A 12,105-nucleotide genomic window follows, 5' to 3' on the forward strand; every position below is an offset into this window, starting at 1 on the left:
GTGGAGTCACTGTACTCGTTCATGTTGCTCAACCGGCTTTGAAACTCAGTTGCTAATGCTTTATATAAACAATTTTACATGATTGTGTGAATAATAGAGAGAAACAATGATTGATGTCCATATGTGATGTCTTATTTGCCTCAACTAGTTGTCTTTTTACATCTTGAAATTGTTGTATGCTGATGGAATTAAAATGCTTAACATTAAATATTTTACATTCTTGTTATGAAAAGAAAAGTTGATTCAAAACCAGGGGTTAAACAGGGTTAGTGCCCTAACAAATATTGCAATTATTGCAATGTGCAATGCTTTGAAAATAATTTTCTACATTAAGACGTTTAACTAAAATATCTGAACAAATGCACTCATTGACTTGCAAAACAATTTGACCTATGTCAGATCATTCTTCTTTTTTCTGGATATATATTTAATTATATATTATAAACTCTAAAAAAAAAAAAAAAAAGTCAGTAAAAATAGGGTACTATACTGTTAATATGAAGGAATGTTTTTGTATTTATTTTTCACATGTGTTTTACCCACATTTTGAATTATGCTTTGCATTGATGTTGTGTTTTAGTGTTAAAAATTAAACTTAAATAGATAAAATCCTGGCAGAGAATTACCAGTACCTTTTCCATTTTTCTGTAGATTTTTTATTACAATCTAAATAAATGGATACTTAAAGGGATAGTTTACCTTCAGTTGATTCTCATTGACTTGCATAGTGTTTTCCCCCATACTATTACTGGTCAATGGGGACCAGCAACTGAGGGTGAACTATCCCTTTAAACCTTGCATATGAGATATAGTTGGAATGAGAGTATATATTCCAACTCTAGGCAGTTTTTCTTGTAATCTACATTGTAATGCTACCATGTGCAAATTTACTCTATATTGCTTGTATTGTAAAAAAAAATTGAAATAGTTAAAATTTTGAATCTTATGTGTACACTCAGTGACTCAGATCTGCATTCCTGCACAGCTTGTGTGGTGAACAAAGAAAGGTAGAGAGAAAGCAAGGTATATTTTGAGGTGATCTGGGGTTAAACTCAGTTTCAGCATGGAGCCATATTATCTGTCAGAGCCCAGCAGGCCTCCGCGCACAGAGGCAGTGTTCTTCTCTCCTCATGAGGGAGGAAAGCAATTTGTCATCAAGGAACTTTTTGGCATGGCCAGGGACTGAGATATTTCTCTTCTGAATGTTATTGTAGCATTAAACAGCATAGATAGAAAATTAGTTCAAAAAGATATGTCAGTGTGGAAAGCTGGGTGACCGAGAAAGAAATTTGCTCTCCATGTTTTAGAGACCGAGAAGTCCTCGCAACCTGTAAAAGATCAGATCAGCAGAGTGGGGCCATGTGTAACTATGCATGAATAATGGATTAATGAGCATGACAGGTGTTGATAACACTGTTACGGAAGCATGCGCGATTCTTGCTTTACATGAATATGATGTTGTGCCATAGAATATCTAGTACATTCAAATAATGGCAGAGGCTATTTACATTAACTCCACCCACCAGCGTGTGATTGGGCTAGTCAACACTACAAAAGACACTAGATTAATAAGAGCTCCAGTAGCGTAGATGGTAAATCCCATGCTGTAGTCATTTTTGACGCGATCGGCCCGAGTTCAAATCCACCTTTTTCCAAACTTTTTTTCTTCTTTTTCAAATCTCATATCACATCGGAAAGGTATTTTATTTTCAGTAAAAATGAAGGAAATAATCGAAAAGTTGAAAATAAATTATTGGTTAGGGTAGGTGTAAGGAGAGCTTTATTGTCCCAATAAGGTGGCATCCATTTAATAATTTGAATTAAAATTATAATTTACACTCAATACGTTATTATTGCATACTGTTTCATAATGTACTAGAATACTGAGGTGCAGATAATTGCCACTATTTGCAACAAGTAGTATAAATAGCTGAAATTCTTGCTACTTTAACATAGTGTAAATAGAATCTACAGCTATTTACACTTAGTGTAAATAGCATATCGCTAAGAAAATACTGCTATTTTCACTTAGTGTAAATAGCATCTATTGCTTTTTGCATTTAGTGTAAATAGCCTCTATTGCTATTTACACTTACTGCAAATAGCCGCTGCCTCTTTGGTTTACTATCATACAATATATGGCTGAGAATTCATAAATAAATCACATTTTAAAATAATAGTTATGTTAAATTGCAGTACTATTTTACATTATTCCACTTTTTTCATGTATTTTTGGTCATAATATGTTATGTTAAGTTCTTAAAAAAATTAAAAACATCACAAACTAAAATATAAAATATGTGTTTATAAGTTTATGTGTGTGTAGCTATATACACAGATTTTAACAAAACGATTGTTTTTGATGTATACATGCACTAATTTTAGGCCAAGCTTTTTTAAACATGAGAAAATCTTGGAGCTACTGGCACGATTTAAGCTTTTATTCCTATAAACAATAACAACAGAATGTTGAGTAGGTATGTATGTTGTATGTTGAGTAGGCTATACGTACATGCTCTAGTTGGTCGATTCCACTGCAGGAGCTCATGAAGTGCTAAATGAGTCACATGTAGCATGCTGTGTTCATTAAGATGCATGTGCATCATGATGAATGGGAAAAACCACGAAAATGAATGAGTGCAGAGAATGTGAACTTGAGTCTTGTTAGAGTGGCGCACTGCAGCTGATTAGTGAGATCAGTCTGTGTTTGAAGATGCAGAGCCAGTGTGCGTGGAAGCGAGAATTCACAAATGGCCCTAAAACACACCATGAGGCTTTCATAAATTTAAAAGCCTGAAGCGAGACACACTTCTCCATCACACACTTCTCCTCCATTCACAATCCATCCTAAACATTGGTGCTAAAGATGCCATTAGCAACTTAATTAGGTTGTGCATCTTTGTCCATCAAACACACTCCTCTACAACAAATGTTATAGGCCTAACCAACACATTGCATTACACTGCAGTCCATGTCGTGCTCATAAGTGAATGAGTGAATGAATGTGTTTCAAGGTGGCATGAAAATTAAAAGTAATTTTTAAACTGGCAATTAATTTAGCATGTCAGTCTGAATTACCAAGCTTATAAGCTTCTTAATTGCATTAGTGCTAAAGATAATGAGTTCATAATGAGAGTGCTGTGTTCTGCTGTTTACCTGTATTCTTCTGTTTCTATCTGCTTTTGACTGTTGTAATATCTTTTATTATTATCTTTTATTACATTCTGAAATACTTAACTCTGATTGGTCAGTTGTGGCATCCGTGTCATGCCAGTCATCCATGTCATCACTGCATCTCAGACTGCTCATCCAGTCTTCCAGTTATAATAATAATAAGAAGAAGAAGAAATATACAAGAATGCAATAATGTACACAAGAATATATTAAATATGAGCATAAATAGTGCTGGGTATTGCACATTTACATGTTTGCACATGTTAGGTGAGCGCTAAGATAATATTCAGGTAAGAATATAAAATATTTAATGAACTAGCAATGTCCAGCCCGCGTTTTTTGAACCACGTGTCATGCGCGAGAACCAAGCTCAATGTCTATCGCATGTTTACATAGAAAAACATGGTAAAAGACGCAGTGGAATGCAAACATTGTGTTCTTAGTGAAAACTTTAAGATAATATTCAGGTAAGAATATAAAATAATTTTTCATGTCCACATATTTATTTAATTGTCGAATAGGCCTCAGCTGTTCATATTGCTGTTCTGTCTGACTTTAGAAACCACATCCGTAAAAGCAGTTCTTCTTTTTATTGAAGAAATACGGTTGGATGCCTCCATTATGTTGAAAGCATGATTCTGTGAACGGGTTTGAATTTGTCCCCAGGGCTTTATTTTTAGATAGGAGATCTGTCTGTTCTCATCTGCTATTCTCTGTCTTTCTTTCCCATTTTATTAATGAGTAAAGACAGAGAGTGTGGTGTCTTCCCTTTTTGTCTCTATATTTAATGAAGTGTGCTTTTAAGCTAAGCACGTGTTATTATGCTGAATTTGTGTTGTAGGGTGCTATTCTTAGCTTTGACCTTTTGTATTGGTCTCTGGCGTTTGAGGAGGAATAGCAAATACGCTGACTGCACTAAAACGTGCGCAGAATGACTTCATTCATAGTCAGACAGCGAATATCATGCGGCTCTCCACAGATTATGTCTTTTATGTTTTTCAGCTGCTGGTGTACTCTAGTGCAGGGCAAGTTTTTCTTTCTAATGTTGCAGACTTGTGAAGCTTCAATCACCTTACATACCCTCATACTAATTATTTACAAACTAGTTTTTAGGCGTTCACTGCATGTTTTTGTATTTACAGTAGGTATTAAATGTTGTACTAGATGCTACATTCAGGTGTCAAATGGATGATCTGTGTCAGCATAAACATTGCCTGTGTGTTATGTGCTGTTGCTTGAAATTTAAGACTAAGTGAAAATTATTTATTTTGTATGTAACTTTTCAAGACCTCCAGAGTCGTTTCTGCTCTAAGCAAGTTATTAAAGGGATCGTTCACCCAGAAAATAAAATTCATTTACTCACCCTCATGTCCTTCCATATCTGTATGACTTACTTTCTTCTGGAACACAAAAGAATATATTTTGAATACCGTTTTTTCTGAATACAATAAAAATCAATGGGGTGGTTTTGTCTTTTACAGTAAAGCAGAAAAACAGCTCTTCAAAATATATATTGTCTCATGTGTTCTTTCATTGTACAAAAGACACTGAAAAATATCTCCTTTTGTCATCCACAAAAGAAAGTCATACATGTTTCGAGTGACATGAGTAAATGATGACAGAAGTGTCGTTTTTGGAAGAATTATCCTTTCCATATGCTTTTCTCAGCACTGTTTTAATAGAGAACAAGGGTCTTGAACTAAATTGTCTGTTCTGAGGCTTCTACATATGGATTCAATGCTCTAACTAGCAAAATAGCTTAAAAGAGTGACTTGTCAAAATAACCAAACAAAAATTGACACATGCCTCAACAACTATTTGCTTAAGCTTGAAATTGACCCTAAAATTACCCTTGTTTTTACTTTTTGTTTCTTTGGCCCACAGAATATTTTAATTGCCACTATTTGCAACAAGTAGTATAAATAGCTGAAATTCTTGCTACTTTAACATAGTGTAAATAGAATCTACAGCTATTTACACTTAGTGTAAATAGCATATCGCTAAGAAAATACTGCTATTTTCACTTAGTGTAAATAGCATCTATTGCTTTTTGCATTTAGTGTAAATAGCCTCTATTGCTATTTACACTTACTGCAAATAGCCGCTGCCTCTTTGGTTTACTATCATACAATATATGGCTGAGAATTCATAAATAAATCACATTTTAAAATAATAGTTATGTTAAATTGCAGTACTATTTTACATTATTCCACTTTTTTCATGTATTTTTGGTCATAATATGTTATGTTAAGTTCTTAAAAAAATTAAAAACATCACAAACTAAAATATAAAATATGTGTTTATAAGTTTATGTGTGTGTAGCTATATACACAGATTTTAACAAAACGATTGTTTTTGATGTATACATGCACTAATTTTAGGCCAAGCTTTTTTAAACATGAGAAAATCTTGGAGCTACTGGCACGATTTAAGCTTTTATTCCTATAAACAATAACAACAGAATGTTGAGTAGGTATGTATGTTGTATGTTGAGTAGGCTATACGTACATGCTCTAGTTGGTCGATTCCACTGCAGGAGCTCATGAAGTGCTAAATGAGTCACATGTAGCATGCTGTGTTCATTAAGATGCATGTGCATCATGATGAATGGGAAAAACCACGAAAATGAATGAGTGCAGAGAATGTGAACTTGAGTCTTGTTAGAGTGGCGCACTGCAGCTGATTAGTGAGATCAGTCTGTGTTTGAAGATGCAGAGCCAGTGTGCGTGGAAGCGAGAATTCACAAATGGCCCTAAAACACACCATGAGGCTTTCATAAATTTAAAAGCCTGAAGCGAGACACACTTCTCCATCACACACTTCTCCTCCATTCACAATCCATCCTAAACATTGGTGCTAAAGATGCCATTAGCAACTTAATTAGGTTGTGCATCTTTGTCCATCAAACACACTCCTCTACAACAAATGTTATAGGCCTAACCAACACATTGCATTACACTGCAGTCCATGTCGTGCTCATAAGTGAATGAGTGAATGAATGTGTTTCAAGGTGGCATGAAAATTAAAAGTAATTTTTAAACTGGCAATTAATTTAGCATGTCAGTCTGAATTACCAAGCTTATAAGCTTCTTAATTGCATTAGTGCTAAAGATAATGAGTTCATAATGAGAGTGCTGTGTTCTGCTGTTTACCTGTATTCTTCTGTTTCTATCTGCTTTTGACTGTTGTAATATATTTTATTATTATCTTTTATTAGATATGTTCTGCTGTTTACCTGTATTCTTCTGTTTCTATCTGCTTTTGACTGTTGTAATATCTTTTATTATTATCTTTTATTACATTCTGAAATACTTAACTCTGATTGGTCAGTTGTGGCATCCGTGTCATGCCAGTCATCCATGTCATCACTGCATCTCAGACTGCTCATCCAGTCTTCCAGTTATAATAATAATAAGAAGAAGAAGAAATATACAAGAATGCAATAATGTACACAAGAATATATTAAATATGAGCATAAATAGTGCTGGGTATTGCACATTTACATGTTTGCACATGTTAGGTGAGCGCTAAGATAATATTCAGGTAAGAATATAAAATATTTAATGAACTAGCAATGTCCAGCCCGCGTTTTTTGAACCACGTGTCATGCGCGAGAACCAAGCTCAATGTCTATCGCATGTTTACATAGAAAAACATGGTAAAAGACGCAGTGGAATGCAAACATTGTGTTCTTAGTGAAAACTTTAAGATAATATTCAGGTAAGAATATAAAATAATTTTTCATGTCCACATATTTATTTAATTGTCGAATAGGCCTCAGCTGTTCATATTGCTGTTCTGTCTGACTTTAGAAACCACATCCGTAAAAGCAGTTCTTCTTTTTATTGAAGAAATACGGTTGGATGCCTCCATTATGTTGAAAGCATGATTCTGTGAACGGGTTTGAATTTGTCCCCAGGGCTTTATTTTTAGATAGGAGATCTGTCTGTTCTCATCTGCTATTCTCTGTCTTTCTTTCCCATTTTATTAATGAGTAAAGACAGAGAGTGTGGTGTCTTCCCTTTTTGTCTCTATATTTAATGAAGTGTGCTTTTAAGCTAAGCACGTGTTATTATGCTGAATTTGTGTTGTAGGGTGCTATTCTTAGCTTTGACCTTTTGTATTGGTCTCTGGCGTTTGAGGAGGAATAGCAAATACGCTGACTGCACTAAAACGTGCGCAGAATGACTTCATTCATAGTCAGACAGCGAATATCATGCGGCTCTCCACAGATTATGTCTTTTATGTTTTTCAGCTGCTGGTGTACTCTAGTGCAGGGCAAGTTTTTCTTTCTAATGTTGCAGACTTGTGAAGCTTCAATCACCTTACATACCCTCATACTAATTATTTACAAACTAGTTTTTAGGCGTTCACTGCATGTTTTTGTATTTACAGTAGGTATTAAATGTTGTACTAGATGCTACATTCAGGTGTCAAATGGATGATCTGTGTCAGCATAAACATTGCCTGTGTGTTATGTGCTGTTGCTTGAAATTTAAGACTAAGTGAAAATTATTTATTTTGTATGTAACTTTTCAAGACCTCCAGAGTCGTTTCTGCTCTAAGCAAGTTATTAAAGGGATCGTTCACCCAGAAAATAAAATTCATTTACTCACCCTCATGTCCTTCCATATCTGTATGACTTACTTTCTTCTGGAACACAAAAGAATATATTTTGAATACCGTTTTTTCTGAATACAATAAAAATCAATGGGGTGGTTTTGTCTTTTACAGTAAAGCAGAAAAACAGCTCTTCAAAATATATATTGTCTCATGTGTTCTTTCATTGTACAAAAGACACTGAAAAATATCTCCTTTTGTCATCCACAAAAGAAAGTCATACATGTTTCGAGTGACATGAGTAAATGATGACAGAAGTGTCGTTTTTGGAAGAATTATCCTTTCCATATGCTTTTCTCAGCACTGTTTTAATAGAGAACAAGGGTCTTGAACTAAATTGTCTGTTCTGAGGCTTCTACATATGGATTCAATGCTCTAACTAGCAAAATAGCTTAAAAGAGTGACTTGTCAAAATAACCAAACAAAAATTGACACATGCCTCAACAACTATTTGCTTAAGCTTGAAATTGACCCTAAAATTACCCTTGTTTTTACTTTTTGTTTCTTTGGCCCACAGAATATTTTAACAGTCCCATGGAAAAGAAATAGCCACATTGATTTTCCTGCTGAGTATAAGGAACCATTATATCCTGTCTACACCCTAGAGTTTCCTGTCAGATCTCCACTGTTCTGTTGACTTTGACAGTGTTTTCTCATGGTGTCATGCATCGAATGCCAGTTTGTTCTGACTTGATTGTACTCGTAGACATCCAACATATATTCCATTCATTTCAGGATTCTGTATATTTTTAATTAGCATTTTACAAATGTAAATATTGAAATGGTTGTCAATAAGACAGATCATCTTTAGTGTGTAATGCCAAAAATCGAATGGTTAGCTTGTAAATTAGTCAAATGTTGAGATGTTTCCTTTAAACTAGATAAGGACCTTCCTGTCATAGGTTAGACAGGGTCACTTGTGATTAGAAAAGCTCCTGTGATCAATACTTCTGATTGAACGCAGCCACAGTAAGCAGTTTTGGGGCATTTGAGGCCATCAGCTCTGTGTTTAACTGAAGGGAAACACCTCATCATTATTGGTTGACTTTTTGGAGATACTGTATTTGGCCATTATGGGTCTTCTGTTCTTTGTGTGTTTTTGTTGGCGACTTAGTGTCAACAGGAGCTTTTCAGAAGTTTTTAGGTTCTGAGGTAATTCTGTACTCAGCTGTGGCTACGGTTGCAGATATTTGTGAACTTTCTCGATTTGCTTTCATATGCGGTTCGGGTCACACCATGAGCAAATATTGTATTTTCATCTGTAATATGGATGAATGTGACAGCTGTTGCTAGGCACATTTTCTCATATTTTCAGCAACAGTCACTGGTTATGTAGGTGTTTCATGTCTTGTCAACACACTGGTGACCTTCTCCATCTACATTCTTCTTCTCTGGCGTCACAGAAACAGTTGCTGAGCAATAGAGGTGCAGTGTGCCTCTCTAAACAATGCTAGACTTCATCCAGTCCCCCAAAACTGGGCTGACTCTTACACTAGACGATGAAAATTAAACCTTTTGCTCTGCCCACCCCTCCCCTCCTCCTACCTCTGAAAGAGAGGAAGAGAGAGGGCTTCCTGCTCCAGGGCAGTGGAGCAGAAAGTCTACTTTCTGTCCCCCCAGGTATGTGCTAATGGGTCTCTGTGACATTAGAGCCCTTTCATGTGCTGTAGAAGTGTAGCTCTCAGATTGGGTATTCCTGCTTCTAATCACTCTATGAATCAGTATTATGGAAGGATCCTCCAAGAATGGACAGATTTTGTGATATTTTTAGTGATCTTCATCCAAGGCTGCATTTATTTGATTAAAAATACAGTAAAAACAGTAGTGCTGTGAAATTTTATTACCATTTTTCTATTTTAACACATTTAAAATATGTATTTTAAAATGTAATTTTAAATAATTGCTGACAGTACAATACTGGACAATGATGTAATCTGCAGAATTTACACTTCAATTATGAGACTACAGTGTTTCCCATACATTGAGTGCGGGTGTTTTTATATCACTGTATTTCTGAAGGAAACCGACTGTCTTCAGAAAATTGGATGTCATTTTCATTTAATCTTGCATGATATGTCTGATAAAGCAGTGTTTTTTTGCTTGTTAGGGAAATCTGACAAGCAACTTCGTTTCTTTATTTATGTAATAAATAATAAATAAATAATAGATTATTAACAAATTAAGACCCAGAATAGTGAGATATTAACTCTTAAAAGCTCACGCTTTGAGAAAGACACGATAAGAAACAGCATTGAAAGAGACACGACAAGAAGCTGATGAAACAGAGTCTAATCAGTATTTCTTTGGAGGAATACTTAATTTATTTATTTTTTTCTGATACATTTCTCCTTGGTGAGTACAAATTTAGTTATAAGAAATGTATTTAATTAAACTAAATGTGAATACTGTTATTGGAGATTAAAGTTAACAAGGAATGTGAGTTAGTAATGTAAAAATGTGTTGAAAATGCTTTATTTTTGCTTCAATACGATCTGTTAGTGTATATAATTATGTTCAAGTTGTTGAAGGGTGTTTTATTTGTGAAGATGTGATAATTTCTCAAAGTGAAATGTGTTTCATGTGGTGCTAGCTTTGCTAACACTGTGCATAGACTCTAGTGTTGTAATTGAGCACATAACGATTAGCATGTATGTGTTGCGTATATGCAAATAATTGAAGCAGACGCTTTAGTCATTTGAAATGGTTTATTCGAACAAGTTACTGATGATTGTTTTTGGCTTTGTTTTTGCAAGGCCGGGTTTTTTTTTTTGACTGGCCTTCTTTTACTCTCGTGACTGTCGTGAGGATTGACTCGATTCGAGCAGGAGACAGACGTGCCTGCATCGAGGTTGAGTCCCACAGTGTAACCCAGATCATTAATCTAGGTCACTAATATTTAATTGAAATTTTATCTAATTATTATTGTTATAATATTTAGAAAGGAAACAAAAATATGCAGAAAGATCACTCTACAAGTAAAAAGGAAAAAAAAGTTCCTGAATGATTCTTAATTGGTAAGGTGAAAGGTTAGCTCCGCCCCTTTTGGGTGGTAGCGCAGGAGCAGACAGAACGAGATAGTGATGGGAAGTTCGGATCATTTTACCGACTCGGACCTTTGAGTCTCGTTCAGCAAAATGAACGAATCTTTAACTTATTTCTTTTTTTCTTTTATACATTTCTCCTTGGTGAGTACAAATTTCGTTATAAGAAATGTATTTAATGAAACTAAATGTGAATACTGTTATTGGCTATTGTAAAGTTAACCAGGAATGTGTAAAAATGTTGAAAATGCTTCATTTTTGCTTCAATACGATCTGTTAGTGTATATAATTATGTTCAAGTTGTTGAAGGGTGTTTTATTTGTGAAGATGTGATAATTTCTCAAAGTGAAATGTGTTTCATGTGGTGCTAGCTTTGCTAACATTGTGCATAGACTCTAGTGTTGTAATTGAGCACATAACGATTAGCATGTATGTGTTGCGTATATGCAAATAATTGAAGCAGACGCTTTAGTCATTTGAAATGGTTTATTCGAACAAGTTACTGATGATTGTTTTTGGCTTTGTTTTTGCAAGGCCGGGTTTTTAAAAAAAATGTTTGTCTTTGTTGAGAATTGTGATCCTGAATCCTGTCCTTGCTGAATACTCGTATTCCGGTTTGGACTGGCGAACCATCCCATAATTTCGTGCCTGGAAACGGAGAAAAAGAGTGAAATCTGTCGATTTGGTAGGACCAAACTATATTTGTTTAGAGTTTTTCCAAGTTTTGCTGCCTGGATTTTCCCTGGATCAAACAATTTTTTCCCTTTCTTCGTGGACTGAATTTTTCCCCTTTTTGATGAACATTCCTATATTTTTTTACTTTTTTTTTTTTAAACTGAACTGGACATTGAGACTTTTGACTTTGCATCTGAAACTTAACTGGACATTGAGACTTTGAATTCAAAACTGAAACTTGAAATTGAGAATTTGATCTTGAATCTAAAAATCTCATTTTGAAACGGACATTGATTTTGAGTATTTGAAATTTAATTCCAGAAACTTATTTGGAATTTGGAAACTGAATCTGAACTTTTTGTTTTTTCCTTAAAATTTTGATATCCTTTTGTTACTTTGGGGTTTTACTATTCAATTTATTTGTTGTTGTAATTGTGTTTTGGTTGTTTTTGATCTAACTGCAATTTTAAAAGGGCAGTAATCCAAGTGAAAGGATAATCAATCAAAACAATATACTATTTTTCCAGTAACTGACTATTCTTTTGAACTGTGTTAATAATTGACTGACCCTCGAAATAGGTAATACTATTATACT

Source organism: Sinocyclocheilus anshuiensis, unplaced genomic scaffold (assembly GCF_001515605.1).
Source record: "Sinocyclocheilus anshuiensis isolate Anshui unplaced genomic scaffold, SAMN03320099.WGS_v1.1 scaffold403, whole genome shotgun sequence".
NCBI classification, from domain to species: Eukaryota; Metazoa; Chordata; class Actinopteri; order Cypriniformes; family Cyprinidae; genus Sinocyclocheilus; species Sinocyclocheilus anshuiensis.